The sequence below is a fragment of the Aegilops tauschii genome, chromosome 4 (genome assembly GCF_002575655.3).
Source record: "Aegilops tauschii subsp. strangulata cultivar AL8/78 chromosome 4, Aet v6.0, whole genome shotgun sequence".
NCBI lineage: Eukaryota > Viridiplantae > Streptophyta > Magnoliopsida > Poales > Poaceae > Aegilops > Aegilops tauschii.
The window spans coordinates 516,760,858-516,777,230 of NC_053038.3; positions in this window are offsets into that span (position 1 = coordinate 516,760,858).

Consider the following 16,373-nt stretch of genomic DNA (forward strand, 5'->3'; position numbering starts at 1 on the left):
GGACGGACAGTTCCATTCGGAGGTGGAGGAAAATTCGCTCCCGCTACCAGCAGCTTCATGTGAATGTGGTTGGAAGGTGGGCTTGACTAGAGTTGGAAGTAGCTGCGTGGCAGAGGGAGCATGGTGGACTGGAGACTGGAGCTGATTGGGTCGCCAAAAATCAACAAACGCGTTTTTCTCACAACCACATTGGGGCTTCGTGGAATCTCGGTTGCAGCTTCGGCCCCGCAAGAAAAGTTGTCACGTCAGTGGACTATACGAGCCTCGTAAAGCTCGTGCTCACCAAGACCCCTCTCAATGCTTCACTTTATACATGTGATGAGACTGCCAACAAAAACAAGGAAACTGTTGTGGCTGCTTAACCTCATTAAGCCTGACGAGAAGAAAAAAAATCATGTTCCGTTCATTTTTCGTTTGTCCTTGTTTTTGTTTTGGGTTGACCACTCACTATATGTCCGCGCATAAATTTAAAAGGTTTACGGCCATAGATCGTGCCAGCGGCCATGCCGTTGCCCAAAGTTCATGCCTGCGGTCGGCATACAATGTCAGCCTCCAAAAAAATCACCACACAGTTCATGTTGGCGCATTTGCCAGCGGCCGACACACATGCCAACACACAAAAGGGGCGGGAATTCAACCACGCCATCTCGACCGTGGTCATGCCAGCACACTTGCCGGCATACAAAAAAGGGATGGCACTCTCCGCCGTAGATCACTCGTCGTCGTACTTCAGCATGTCGGCCTACATCTTCGCGAACCATGGCCTCTTCCTCGGCGACACGGTGTTCAGGTTCACCTTCATGATCTCCACACCCATCATCATGCTAGCGAGCGCCATTTCTTTCACCTTGGTCTTGGGATTGGCGGCCTCGATCTTGAGCATCTTGGCTTGGTTCTCCGCCTCCATCTCAAGCATCCCGACTTGCTTCTCCGCCTCCATCTGAAGCCTCCTCCTTTGGATCTCCATGAAGGTGTTTATTTGTTTTTTCCTTGTCTTGCCGGCGCTTCTCCCACCTTGAGTCTTTTTTGCTCATCATGCCCTCCACGGTTGCAAGCAAGGCGATCGACGCAGCATCCCGCTTGTCCTCCTTCTTGGAGTTGGTCTTCCCCCGCGGCCGTGGCTTTTCGCCCTCCCCAACCTCCTACACGGCTACCTTCCCCCCACGCACCATGAGGATGACATATTGCGCCTTGAACTTCTCCTCCCCGTTGATGACCATCCAACAATGGGAGAGGTTGAAGGACTTGCCGTCATGTTGGACCTTGAATGCCTCCAAAACATGGAATGCTTACAAATGAATAGCATGCAAGCATATGGGGAAATGGATATGCAAATGGACATGCAAGCATAACGGGAATGACAACGAAGAGGGGCGCATGTATACCATATCTTGCATGCCGATGCCGCTCACAGGGCGTGCCTCGATGCTCTCAAGGGTGGCACAAAACTTGTTGCACTCTTGTTGTATCACCCTCCATCGCTTTGAAAGGGACACCCACCCACGCTTGCTATGCATTTGGTACGACACAAACTTTTTGAAGATGTAAAATTTTACATCTCCTGTTTTACATCTCTAAATTTGCATCTTCTATTGGAGATACTCTTATGTTTACTTACTAGCCAACATCGAAGAATTGGATTGGTGTTTAGGGGAGGAGGGGCCCAACCCCTTGAGAATTAGGAGGGTGATGTCTAGATTCACTTTAGCTATATATCAGTCAGCTGAAAAAAATTGGGTCAATCGATTTTGTGGCCATCCGATTCTGCTTTGAGATGTGTCATGTTTTTCTTCAGTGTCATTTTGGTGGTGAGTTGGGCTGTGTGGAATCGATTGATCCCTATTTTGGTCAGTCAAATTGCTTCTTGGGCTCGTTTTTGCTCTTCTGAGTCGCGTTTTTATTTTTTATTTTTTCTTTCATTTATTGGTTATTTTTGTTTTGTGGGTTTATGGATGAGTGTAATTATCTACATACAAATACTATATAATATGTGCCAAAATTTCATGATTATATGATTATTATTTTCATATTATGATAAAGTGCAATTTCGATGCAAAGTTGTGCGCAAGTTTTTTTATTTTCTCTCTTCTTAAAGGAAATACCAACGCCACTAATTCATTCTTTTTTAGGAAAATCATTATTTTAATATTGTTTTAGTGTTTACTTCATTTTCATTCTACTTTAAGGTTAATACCAATTCCACTATTCATTTGTTCTTAGATTTTGGTTTTGCAGAAGTTTCACTTTTATATACTTATTCTTGCATATTTCCAAAAAGCATAATTTTTATGTATATTTCCTGCAAATTTTGCCAATGCTTATTCTTGCACATTTTTTAAAAGCGTAAATGGTAATATCAATGCCACTAATGCATTCTTTCTTAGGAAGTTTGATTCTTTCTTTCGTGGGTATTTTTGCTTTTTTCTGTTTTATTTTTCTATGTGTTTTTTCTTTCCTTTTTTGGTTTTTGGTGCAAGTTTTTTTCTTTCTTCTTAAAGGAAAATAAATTATTTCACTTACACTATGTGTATATTATAGTAGAATGAGATAAATGCACTACTATATGCTTATTCTTGGCATATTTCAAAAAGAGTAATTTCAGTGCAAATTGTGTGCAAGTTTTTTTCTTTTTAGTTTTGTTTCTTCTTAAAAGGGTTTCATTCTTTCTTAGAAAACTTCATTATTTGATTTTGTTTAATTTTTTGGAACAGTAATACCAGTGCCACGAATAATTCTTACATAGAAAACAACTTTTTTTAAAATTTGTTTTTGTTCTTATTTCATTTTTTTTATTTTTTAGTTTTCATCTCTTTTCTTTTGTAAGGGTAATACCGATGTCACACTTCTTTTGCGGAAACCTCACTATAATATACTCAGTTATGCTTTATTTTTCTATTTCTGTTTTCTGTTTCTATGTGTTTTTCTTTTTCCTGTTTTTTGCTTCATTGGTTACTTTTTTGTTTTTGTGGGTTTTTGGCTTAGTGTAATTATATACAGACAAATACTATATATTATGTGCCAAAATTTCATGATTACATGATTAGTTTTGCATATTATGATTTAGTGCAATTTTGGTGCAAAATTGGGCACAAGTTGTTTTTAGTTTTCTTTCTTCTGAAAGGAAATACATTATTCTCATCTACACTATGTGTAAATTATTAGTAGAATACGACAAATGCACTATTGTATTATTCTTTGCATATTTCAGAAAGTGCAATTTCAGTGCAAATTGTGTGCGTTTTGAAAGCCTTTTCTTTTTCATTGCACATATTGTCACTAATGATTGCATACAACACATTGTATTGCCGTTCGAATAATGGCTGTGATGGCTGGTTTTCCTTGTGATTAATTAAATGCTAATGACCAGTGCTTAATGAACAAAATATTGCTCATGAGATTGTGCAGTTGTGTGCATGGAAGTGAACCCAGCTCCGCGCGAGCCACACCTGAGCAGCACTACAGATCATGTATTGTTGGACTCTCAAGATCGACCCATACAGCTCTCTATCCCTCCATTCCCATTTGGAGCAAATGGACTGAAAGAAATTTGGGTGGGTCTGACTGACCCAAATTTCGTCTTTAGTTGTGAGAGTATATAGCAAAAAACTATCACATTATAGGCTACTGCTACAAAAAACTACTGCTTTTCTTAATTTTTCAAAAATCAACCATAAAATTGCTTCGCTGTTCCAAAAAGCCCTAATGGCTGAGCAGTTAAATTTTAAGCTAGATTATGACAGCTTGGACCCACTCGTCAGGTTGACCGTTACATTGACTGTTTGACAGGTTATGACACGTGGGGTCCAAATATTTTTAAAGAAGCAATCAGGTCCCTGTTATATTTTACAAAAAGCAATCAGGTCCCTGTAAAAAATACAAAAAGCAATCGGGTCCTTGCCAACGAGCTCGTCGCCGGAGCCGAGGTGCTGGTCTGCCGGCGTTGCTCTAGCCGTGGCTGTGGCGGCCATGGCCGGTAGCAAGAAGCAGCTGCTCGCATCTGGAAACCGCCCGTGGGTCTCCCATCCAGCACCTACTGCTGCGGCCGCTCGGATCCGCTTGGCCGCTGCCTAAAAGTCGTCGCGCGGCCGCGTCTCACTGGAATCTAGAGCCGCGCACAGGTTGCGGACCGAAGCTTCGACCGTTGCTACTGCTCTCCGCTGCCGCCCGCCGCAGCTACTGCCCTCCACTGCCGCCCGCCACCGCTGCTGCTGCTCTCCACTGCTGCCCACCGCCGCTGCTGCTCTCCGTTGCTGCCTGTCTTAGCCGTCGCTGGTTTCGCAGCCGCCGCTCCGGGCTCACTGCTTCGTTGGCAGCCTCGCCATGGTCAGCCATGAATGCGTATTGCGGTCGTGGGAAGCCTGATATGGTCGAGGTCCGAGCCGGCGAGCTCATCCTCCCCTCCCGACGGCCTAAAGTGCACCTGCTCCCCCACCCTGGCTCCCCTCCCGATGGCCTCAGACGCGGCTCCCCTCGACGACGGCAATTGACAGAAGAAAATAAGGTCACCTGTGCTAGGGAAGCTGGGGAAGGAAGAAGCTGACATGTGGGCCCACTTGTCATAATGTCAGACTTAACGGTCAAACAAACATGTGGGCCCACCATGTCATAATCCGGATCAAATTTTAATCACCGAGTCATTAGTGTTTTTTGGAACAGCCAACCAATTTTGTGGCAGATTTTTAAAAAATTAAAAAAAGTGGTAGATTTTTGTAGCAATAGCCTGTAATGTGGTAGTTTTTTGCTATATACTCCAGTTGTGATCTCTAGCCGGTCCTGTTTAGATTAGTTTGGACGTTGGTAACCTTGCATATACTCTTCCTAGATTTACCATTTTGGCTAGTCCACCATGCTCACCCAAGCAGCACGCACGGGCAACCCTAGCTTCCAAGTTTAGTCAAGTCCACCTTCAATAACTTATCCAGAAAAAGAAGTCCACCTTCCAAGTGAACTGGTCGCCGGAACGAATTTTTGTGCATGCACCTTCATCCCAGTGATCATCGGCATCCTCACTTTGCTCACAGCACCAGCACAACTCCACTGCCTGAATGGCCATCCACGCCATCCTTCATCCATGACAGATCAGTTTTGAACCCGGAGAGCATGTATACCTCCGAGTCACTCCTATGAAAGGAGTCAAGAGATTTCAGACTCACGGAAAATTGGCACCCAGGTATATTGGTCCGTTCCCAGTTATGTCCAGAGTGGGTACTGTTGCATATCAATTGGAATTGCCCCCGGAATTGTCAGAAGTGCACAATGTGTTCCATGTCTCACAGCTAAGACGATGTATATCGCCTCCCGAGAAAAAGACTGATATGTCGGAATTGTAGCTGGCTAAGGATTTAACATATGAGGAGAAACCGTTCAGAATCTTGGATGAGATGGAAAGAGTCACTCGTAGTAAAGCAAGGAAATTTTATAAGGTTTAGTGGGAGCATCACACAGAGGAAGAGGGAACTTGGGAACGAGAGGAATTTCTAAAGGCAACCTATCTAGAATTGTTTTCCTGAGCAACCGAATCTCGAGGACGAGATTCATCCTAAGTGGGGGAGGTTTGTGACAGCCTGGTTTTTGCCCTCTCTTCTTTTTCTGATTTTTATTTGCCTTTTATTTGAACTTGGGTTTTTGAATCATTTCAGTTGGACTTAAACACTTGGGCATAACCTTGATTTTCACCCCAAGTGGCACACCTCTCCCCAAGCCATCATTTCTTCTCTGGTTATTCCCAAAATAATCTTAGGAATATTTTTCTTAAATGAAAAATATCCATTTCCTCCTCTAAAACCCTAATCAGCAGCATGTGCTCCAAAGCAACCTCCATTTTATTTGCCCACAAAAATTTAAGAAAATTCCCAAATATTCTTTGAACCCTAGGGCACTTCCCTGAGCAAAAATATTGCATCACTTTTTGGAATATTTTTGCTGCAGAAAATCTTTTCTGTTCTAGCCAGAAAAGGCAGTTTCTACAACGAGTACCATTTTCCTTTATCCAATGTTGCTGAATTTTCTTGAGCATCACTACCTTCCTAAGTGATTGCTAAACCCCAAAGCTCAGCCCTCAACTCTTACTGGTTTGACCATAGTTAACTCCCAAAGTTATTGCCCAGAAACTTACCAGGAAGTAAAACACTAACTTACAGCACCTGGGCTCGACTCAAAGCATTGGAACGACCCAAACCACTAAGGACTACACGCCAGACACGAATTTATGGCAAGTCGTGGCTCTATGCCAGAGTTCGCGCGGTGACCACGCGTGTGCACGATGCCAACGTGCTAGTCGACGCGCTCTAGATGCCGTCGAGCGCCGGAGCTCACCGCAGCGAGCACGGGCACAACCCGGCCAACCGAACAGTGCGTCGCGCCACTGTGCTCGTCGCCACCCCCGTTCCTGTGCTCGTTTCCGCTCTCCCATAGTGCCCGTGTGAGCTACGTCGCCTTTCTCCCCCTGTCACTGACGCCGTTCGTCGTTGGGCGCCGTGTCCAGAAGCTCTTCGGCGGAGCCCGATCCCCTCACCTCGCTCGCCTATAAATACGGCCACCCCCAGCCCTCTCGAGCATCACCAACTCACCACACACACTCCACAACGCAGTAGACAGCCACAGCCCAGCCGGGCAGGCCTCGGGCCGTCGTCCCCGAGCTCGAGCTCGCCGGCGATCCCCGCGGTTCGCCCCCACCGTTCCAGCCCCTCCCGAGCTCGAGCCACTCTTCCATAGCCTTCGTAGTTCTTCACTGGTGTTGTCCGACCCGGTTGGAGCCTCTGGCGCAGCCCCACCTTGCCGTCGTCTCCAACTCCGGCGACCTCTGCTTCCTGCCGCCACTGGAGAAGCTCGTTCCGACGCCATCCGACCACCCCTAGCCACGCTACGGGTACGAGCAGGTGCGCCTCGACCTCCTCTTGTTTCCTACCCTTCTGGATCTGGCCGCCGACCTCTCCTCGCCGGAGAAACGTCGGCGCGTCACCACCCCGTCTCTGCTTCTCTCTCCCCCCTCCGACCTGACCACTAGGGCCCGCTGTCAGCCACTCAGGCCGCGCCCAAAGCGGTATGAGTGGTGGCGCCCCGCGGGTTTACGTCTTCGACGTCACCTCTTCCCTAGTTTCTGTTTTATTTAAATTTAATCCAAATTATCCAGAGAACTTCAAACAGCCACAACTCTTTAACCATAAGTCCAAATGAAGTGATTCCTTTTGCATTGTGTTCTTAATGAAAAGATCTAGCAGCTCACCAAAAAAGAGGTTTTTATCTGCTGCCTAGATTTTCTAGTGATTTTCAGAGTGTTTCTTGATATTTTCTTTCTCTGTTTTTAGTTATTTTCAGAAGGTGAAGCTTGTCTTGAGGATCACTAGGAGGAGTGTGAACCTCATCTGCACTAAGGCAAGCCACAACAACATTTTCATGGTGCCATTGCAATATTTGTGATTTTCCACTTGAATAAATGAATTAGTTCATGCATTTAAATCACTCAATTAAATATTTAATTCTGTTGAATGCTTGATTTGGTTGGTATGTTTAGTTTACAGTAGTTTGAAACTCACTAAGTTAGTTTAAGTCAGCAGAAGTAATATTTGGTTATGAAGAAATAAAATGACTATGAAAAAGAATTATTTTGGTTAATATTTTCTTAAGTGAGAAAATGAATTATATTAAGCTAACATCATGGTTTAGTTTGATGAATAATAATAACCAGAGAAGTGGTATGAGTTATTGATGATTAGGTTTAGTGCGTGATGTGGTTGACCCATTTATTTCCGATGATATGTGATGCATATTGTAAGGTTGCATTTTCATGGCATATCATGACACCGGTTAGTTTTACTTTGAGTTAAACCTGATAATAACTCAACTTGAACATATCGTTGATCGGGTCATGGTGCCACTGAATCGAGTTTTTTCCAGTGCAACCACATTTGTCTTTATGGGAAGGCCTTTATTCGGCGCGTTGTCATGCCTCTGGTCGGTGCCTCCAATGAGGGAAGGTTATGGGCGTGCGTTACCCTGGCCAGTTAAGCAGGCATAACCTTGTGTGCCCTTAGTTGTTATGGTACCTTGTCCTCGTTTGCGACCGTTTATGTTTTGCCACGATGGTTGCCGTTTTGCCACGACGGTGGCCGTGATGCCTTTGGTAGGCACGGGGCCACCCAGGACTTAGCCCAGTGGGGAGTAAGTCGGAGTGGCCGGAAGAGGGTCATGGCAATGGGGGGGGGTTCGTCGGAATGCCGTTGGTCCACCCGAATGGGAGTGCGAGGCCATGGGTTCTGTGGTGTGGGTACAGTGCGCTACCTCTGCATAGTGTATTTAATCTATCGATAGCCGTGTCCATGGTTACAAACACAACTCGGAAGTAGGTCACACCATGGGTCAACGTTTAAATAATCATGCACACTAATGTTAATAACATGGCACTGTTGGAAAGATGATGGTTGACAAACCATGTTGATGATGGAGACCAAAGTGTTGGTCCATTTGTGATCCGAGAAAGATCACCGTTTGGTTACGAGGTAACCCGTTTGGAGACCAAAGTGTTGTTCCGTTTGTGATCCGAGAAAGATCACTGTTTGGTTACGAGGTAACCCGTTTGGAGACCAAAGTGTTGGTCCGTTTGTGATCCGAGAAAGATCACCGTTTGGTTACGAGGTAACCCGTTTGGTAAGCAAGTCCGAGGGACTTGAGGCACGAGATCTTGTTCACTGCATCCCTAGTATGATTTTGCATTGATGACAATTTGGTTCATATCATGATATTGTTTGTCATTATGTTTATGCTTGTTGTGAGCTTGCAAGTACATTCAATGTACTGACCTGGCGTGTCATGCCAGATTTCAGGAAAGTCTCGTTGGAACGGAGTGCTGTCCGAGTCTAGATCGTGTCCACATCGGTGTCCCTGTGCTATGGAGTCCCGCTTCGTCGTTGTTCCGCTGCCGCGTAGTTGTCGTGATCGAGGCCCCTTATGTTCACTAAATAATGTACATATTGTTCATCCGCCCTGTGTGTGCTGCTTGGCCTCGCAACCTGATGTAATGTGAACTATGTTCCGCTAGTCTCAATAAAGGGGTTGTTTTCTGTACCAAGATGTTGTGTGTTGCCAGAAGACATGATCTCTGGCTGGCAATGCAAGGTAAATCGGTTGCTCTGAGCCGGGGTGCCACAACGATTGGTATCAGAGCCGCGCTAACTGTAGGACACGCTAGACTACCGACGTGTTAACTTGACGTTAGTTAGAGTAAAAGTTGAGTGTCGGTAGTGTTTGTAGCGGATTGTTGCATTGCATGCACTCCTTTTATTTTTATTTCTAACCTACTAATGCTGTTGAAAGGATCGAGAAGTGGTGTCTAGAGGGGGGTGAATAGACTCTAACCAAGAAAAGTTGCAGTTTTTAATTTCCTCTTTAAGTTGATGTGGAGTTTTGGCACAAGTTTAAACATTCACAATACATATCAAGCAAGCATGACAAGAGTGTATGAGCAGCAGAAAGTAAAGCATGGTAGTTGCAAGAATGTAAAGGGATGGGATTGGAGTGTGCAAACGCAATTTGGAGACACGAAGATTTTTTATCCGTGGTTCTGATAGGTGGTGCTATCGTACATCCACGTTGATGGAGACTTCAACCCATGAAGGGTAACGGTTGCGCGAGTCCATGGAGGGATCCACCCACGAAGGGTCCATGAAGAAGCAACCTTGTCTATCCCACCATGGCCGTCGCCCACGAAGAACTTGCCTCACTCGGGTAGATCTTCACGAAGTAGGCGATCTCCTTGCCCTTACAAACTCCTTGGTTCAACTCCATAGTCTTGACGGAGGCTCCCAAGTAACACCTAGCTAATCTAGGAGACACCACTCTCCAAGAAGTAACAAATGGTGTGTTGATGATGAACTCCTTGCTCTTGTGCTTCAAATGATAGTCTCCCCAACACTCAACTCTCTCTCATAGGATTGGATTTGGTGGAAAGAAGATTTGAGTGGAAAGCAACTTGGGGAAGGCTAGAGATCAAGATTTATGTGGTTGGAATGGGATATCTTGACCTCAACACAAGTGTAGGTAGTTCTTTCTCAGAAAATGTATGTTGGAAGTGTAGGCATGTTCTGATGGCTCTCTCCACGAATGAAGAGTGGGTGGAGGGGTATATATAGCCTCCACACAAAATCTAACCGTTACACACAAATCACCAAACTCAGTGGGACCGATTCAGAGAACTCGGTCAGACCGATTTGGTTCATAATGTGACCGTTAGGCATTTTGGTGGGACCGAATGGATCAACTCGGTGGGACCGATGTGCTAGGGTTAGGGTAAATCCTCATCTCGGTTTGACCGATTACTCAAACTCGGTGGGACCGATTTGGGTAATAAGCGAAACAGAGAGTTGGCCAAGCAAACTCGGTGGGGCCTATTGTATATCTCGGTGTGACCGAAATTATTGCAATAGGCAATAGAGAGTTTGCAAGCCCATCTCGGTGAGACCGAGATCCCATCGGTGAGACCGAATTGATTAGGGTTTCTGGCAGTGGCTATGTCAATTGAACTCGGTGGCGCCGGATAGAAAGTTTCGGTGGGTCCGAGTTTGACTTTTGGTTTAGGACATATGTGGATGTGAGAAAGTGGTTGAGGGCTTTGGAGCATATCACTAAGCACTTTGAGCAAGCAGGACATTAAGCAACACCTCATCCCCTCTTAATAGTATTGGCTTTCCTATGGACTCAATGTGATCTTGGACCACTAAAATAGAAAATGTAGAGTCCTGAGCTTTGAGCTTGAGCCAATCCTTTGTCCTCAGCATCTTGAAGAGGTTCCACATCCTCTAGTCCATGCCACTCCATTGTTGAACTTATCTGAAACATACTAGGTAGAAGTATTAGTCCAACAAGAGATATGTTGACATTAATTACCAAAATCACCCAGGGAGCACTTGTGCTTTCAATCTCCCCCTTTTTGGTAATTGATGACAACATACATCAAAGCTTTAGATAAGGATATAGAGAATAACAAGTAAAGCTTTGGAAAGACATATAACATGCATAGTCTCCCCCTACATGTATGCAATCATATAAATATGGAAGATAGGAGCATGTGAATGCATAAGCATGACAGAGTAAGCCATGTGTTACATGTATCTTGGCTATATGCATGAGAGCAAATGATGTGAATATAGGAAATGTACCTTCATGCTCATGAGTCCTTCTTGCAAACAGTATGTACAACAGCAAGAGATCCTCATACACATGACTGTGATGCATATACTTACCTTGTGGTCTTGAGTTGGCTTAGGAAGAAATGAACCTGAGTAAACAAGGTTAGATAACACAGATACACCTGCTAGCCAGAGCAAACAAAAGAAACCACAAGAGTACCAAGACTGGGATACCATGTAGAGAGTGAGTACTGAGTACTCTATTGTCTTATCCATCCCTTGCATATTATAGTTCATCACGAAGCTCTTGTAGCTTGGTGGCAGTGATTGAAGAATTCTGTCAATGACACTATCATCCGGAAGATTAACTCCCAGTTGAATCAAGTGATTGTTATACCCAGACATTTTTGAGTATATGTTCACTGACAGAACTATTCTCCTCCATCTTACAGCTATAGAACTTATTGGAGACTTCATATCTCTCAATCCGGGCATTTGCTTGAAATATTAACTTCAACTCCTGGAACATCTCATATGCTCCATGGCGTTCAAAACATCGTTGAAGTCCCGGTTCTAAGCCGTAAAGCATGGCGCAGTGAACTAACGAGTAGTCATCAGTTTTGCTCTGCCAAACGTTCTTAACGTCGTTAGTTGCATCAGCAGCAGGCCTGGCACCCAGCGGTGCTTCCATGACGTAATTCTTCTGTGCAGCAATGAGGATAATCCTCAAGTTACGGACGCAGTCCGTGTAATTGCTACCATCATCTTTCAACTTTGCTTTCTCAAGGAACGCATTAAAATTCAACGGAACAACAGCACGGGCCATCTATCTACAATTAACATAGACAAGCAAAATACTATCAGGTACTAAGTTCATGATAAATTTAAGTTCAATTAATCATATTACTTAAGAACTCCCACTTAGATAGACATCCCTCTAATCATCTAAGTGATCACGTGATCCAAATCAACTAAACCATGTCCGACCATCACGTCAGATGGAGTAGTTTTCAATGGTGAACATCACTATGTTGATCATATCTACTATATGATTCACGCTCGACCTTTCGGTCTCAGTGTTCCGAGGCCATATCTGCATATGCTAGGCTCGTCAAGTTTAACCCGAGTATTCTGCTTGTGCAAAACTGGCTTGCACCCGTTGTAGATGAACGTAGAGCTTATCACACCCGATCATCACGTGGTGTCTCGGCACGACGAACTTTGGCAACGGTGCATACTCAGGGAGAACACTTTTATCTTGAAATTTAGTGAGAGATCATCTTATAATGCTACCGTCAATCAAAGCAAAATAAGATGCATAAAGGATAAACATCACATGCAATCAATATAAGTGATATGATATGGCCATCATCATCTTGTGCTTGTGATCTCCATCTCCGAAGCACCGTCATGATCACCATCGTCACCGGCGCGACACCTTGATCTCCATCATAGCATCGTTGTCGTCTCGCCAACTATTGCTTCTACGACGATCACTACCGCTTAGTGATAAAGTAAAGCAATTACAGGGCGATTGCATTGCATACAATAAAGCGACAACCATATGGCTCCTGCCAGTTGCCGATAACTCGGTTACAAAACATGATCATCTCATACAATAAAATATAGCATCATGCCTTGACCATATCACATCACAACATGCCCTGCAAAAACAAGTTAGACGTCCTCTACTTTGTTGTTGCAAGTTTTACGTGGTTGCTATGGGCTGAGCAAGAACCGTTCTTACCTATGCATCAAAACCACAACGATAGTTTGTCAAGTTAGTGTTGTTTTAACCTTCTCAAGGACCGGGCGTAGCCACACTCGGTTCAACTAAAGTTGGAGAAACCGACACCCGCCATCCACCTGTGTGCAAAGCACGTCGGTAGAACCAGTCTCGCGTAAGCGTACGCGTAATGTCGGTCCGGGCCGCTTCATCCAACAATACCGCCGAACCAAAGTGTGACATGATGGTAAGCAGTATGACTTGTATCGCCCACAACTCACTTGTGTTCTACTCGTGCATATAACATCTACGCATAAAACCAGGCTCGGATGCCATTATTGAAGAACGTAGTAATTTCAAAAAAATTCCTACGCACACGCAAGATCATGGTGATGCATAGCAATGAGAGGGGAGAGTGTTGTCCACGTACCCTCGTAGACCGAAGCGGAAGCGTTAGCACAACGCAGTTGATGTAGTCGTATGTCTTCACGATCCGACGGATCCAAGTACCGAACGTACGGCACCTCCGAGTTCAGCACACGTTCAGCTCGATGACGTCCCGCGAACTCCGATCCAGCAGAGCTTCACGGGAGAGTTCCGTCAGCACGACGGCGTGATGACGGTGATGATGTTGCTACCGACGCAGAGCTTCGCCTAAGCACCACTACGATATGATCGAGGTGGAGTATGGTGGAGAGGGGCACCGCACACGGCTAAGAGATCAATGATCAATTGTTGTGTCTATGGGGTGCCCCCTCCCCCGTATATAAAGGAGTGGAGGAGGGGGAGGGCCGGCCCTCTCTATGGCGCGCCCTAGGGGAGTCCTACTCCCACCGGGAGTAGGATTCCCCCTTTCCTAGTAGAACTAGGAGCCCTTCCAAGTAGTAGGAGTAGGAGAGAAGGAAAGGGAAAAGAGAAGAGAAGGAAGGAGGGGGCGCCGCCCCTCCCCCTAGTCCAATTAGGACTAAGCCTTGGGGGGGCGCGCAGCCTCCCCTCTCTCTTTCCCCTAAAGCCCAATAAGGCCCATATACTCCCCGGCGAATTCCCGTAACTCTCCGCTACTCCGAAAAATACCCGAATCACTCGGAACCTTTCCGATGTCCGAATATAGTCGTCCAATATATCGATCTTTACGTCTCGACCATTTCGAGACTCCTCGTCATGCTCATCTGGGACTCCGAACTACCTTCGGTACATCAAAACACATAAACTCATAATACCGGTCGTCACCGAACTTTAAGCGTGCGGACCCTGCGGTTTCGAGAACTATGTAGACATGACCGAGACACGTCTCCGGTCAATAACCAATAGCGGAACCTAGATGCTCATATTGGCTCCCACATATTCTACGAAGATCTTTATCGGTCAAACCGCATAACAACATACGTTGTTCCCTTTGTCATGGGTATGTTACTTGCCCGAGATTCGATCGTCGGTATCTCAATACCTAGTTCAATCTTGTTACCGGCAAGTCTCTTTACTCGTTACGTAATGCATCATCCCGCAACTAACTCATTAGTCACATTGCTTGCAAGGCTTATAGTGATGTGCATTACCGAGAGGGCCCAGAGATACCTCTCCGACAATCGGAGTGACAAATCCTAATCTCGAAATACGCCAACTCAACAAGTACCTTTGGAGACACCTGTAGAGCACCTTTATAATCACCTAGTTACGTTGTGACGTTTGGTAGCACACAAAGTGTCCCTGCGGTAAACGGGAGTTGCATAATCTCATAGTCATAGGAACATGTATAAGTCATGAAGAAAGCAATAGCAATATACTAAACGATCAAGTGCTAAGCTAACGGAATGGGTCATGTCAATCACATCATTCTCCTAATGATGTGATCCCGTTAATCAAATGACAACTCATGTCTATGGCTAGGAAACTCAACCATCTTTGATCAACGAGCTAGTCAAGTAGAGGCATACTAGTGACACTATGTTTGTCTATGTATTCACACATGTATTATGTTTCCGGTTAATACAATTCTAGCATGAATAATAAACATTTATCATGATATGAGGAAATAAATAATAACTTTATTATTGCCTCTAGGGCATATTTGCTTCAGGAAGAAAAGGTGAAGTTCCATGCTGGAGTGAAGAGGTTAGCTCACGCGGCTGCTGCACTGGCGGACAGGTCCTTCCCTCGTGGCAGACCTCTCTTGGGAGACAGAGATGGGATCTAGATTGGTTAGATGAGATCTGCGCTTGGGTCTTTCCTTTTGCGTTCTGTTGTCCACCATGGTTTGATGCCCGCTGGAATTGTGCTTCCTGGTAGTGGTTCGCCTAGTCGTAGAGGTTTGTTGGCAGTTTCATCCTGGGAACCTTTTATTTTGTTGGGCAGTGACTTGTAAGTGTCATCAGGTTTTCGCCCCATGGCGGATGGTCCGTTCCAGGGTCGTCCTGCGGTGGGTTTCCCGATCCCCCCTTTCAGTCTCATTTTGCTTGCGGTTAGTCTTATCTTTCGGTCTAGCTATCTTTAGCAAGTGGATGCTTGATACATAACTTGAGACCAGACTGATGTATTTCCGTTGATTGCAAAATTAATGAAAAGGGGTTGTGAGCCCGGTTGGAAAAAGCTTGGCGACAGCAAGGTGTTCTCCCAGCTGAGCGCCCGCAGCGAGGGACGATGATCTGAAGTTGGTGCACCAATTGTACATTTCTCCTTTGGCGTTCCGTGAGTCATCTGAAACCCCATATGATGGACGATGTAAGCTTCAGAAATATAGAACACTCTCTCCAAATTTCATTTGTCTGAAATCAATATAAAAAACTTCAGAGCAATGCTATTCTTACATACATGTTTTATTTAAGAGTGAATTCCAGTTTTTGCCCCTTACTTTAACATTTTTTACACTAATTACCTCATTTAATAAATTTTCTCCAGATTACCCCATTTAGCAAAAGTTTTGCCAGTTTTTACCCCAGTAATTCTTTTGAGAGCGATCTGCCAGCTAAATCTCTGCCATCAGATTCCTCTTGGCGTTTTCCCCATGCTTGAACCGGTCACTTGGTTTAGCCGCACCCGGTTATTTTTTCATGGCTGTGAGGTGTATGTGTGCACCACATCACAGGAAAGACGAACAGTTATCTTGAGCGATCAAGTAGGTTCAATTTTGCATTGTGGGCTGTAGTTTGTAAGTTTAATGTGATGATTTTTTAGTTTTCTTCCATGATGCAAAACATTGGAGGAAGCATTTATTTTATGCTTTGGAAAATCATCAAATAAAAACATCACGTTCTATTTTACAGATCTGCAGTGCTATTATCGAACATGTGTTTTTTAGTTGGGCTCCAATGATGTGTGTCCAGTTAAAATTAGTACTACCAGTTATTGACGGATGGGATTTTTTGTTTTATTTCCTTTGTTCATTTTTATAAGGCCTTGAAGTTGGTACACCAATTGAGCGCCCGCGGCGAGGTGTTCTCCCAGCTGAGCGCCCGCGGCGAGGGACGATGATCTCAAGTTGGTACACCAATTGTAGGTTTTTCCTTTGGCGTTCCTGAAACATCTGA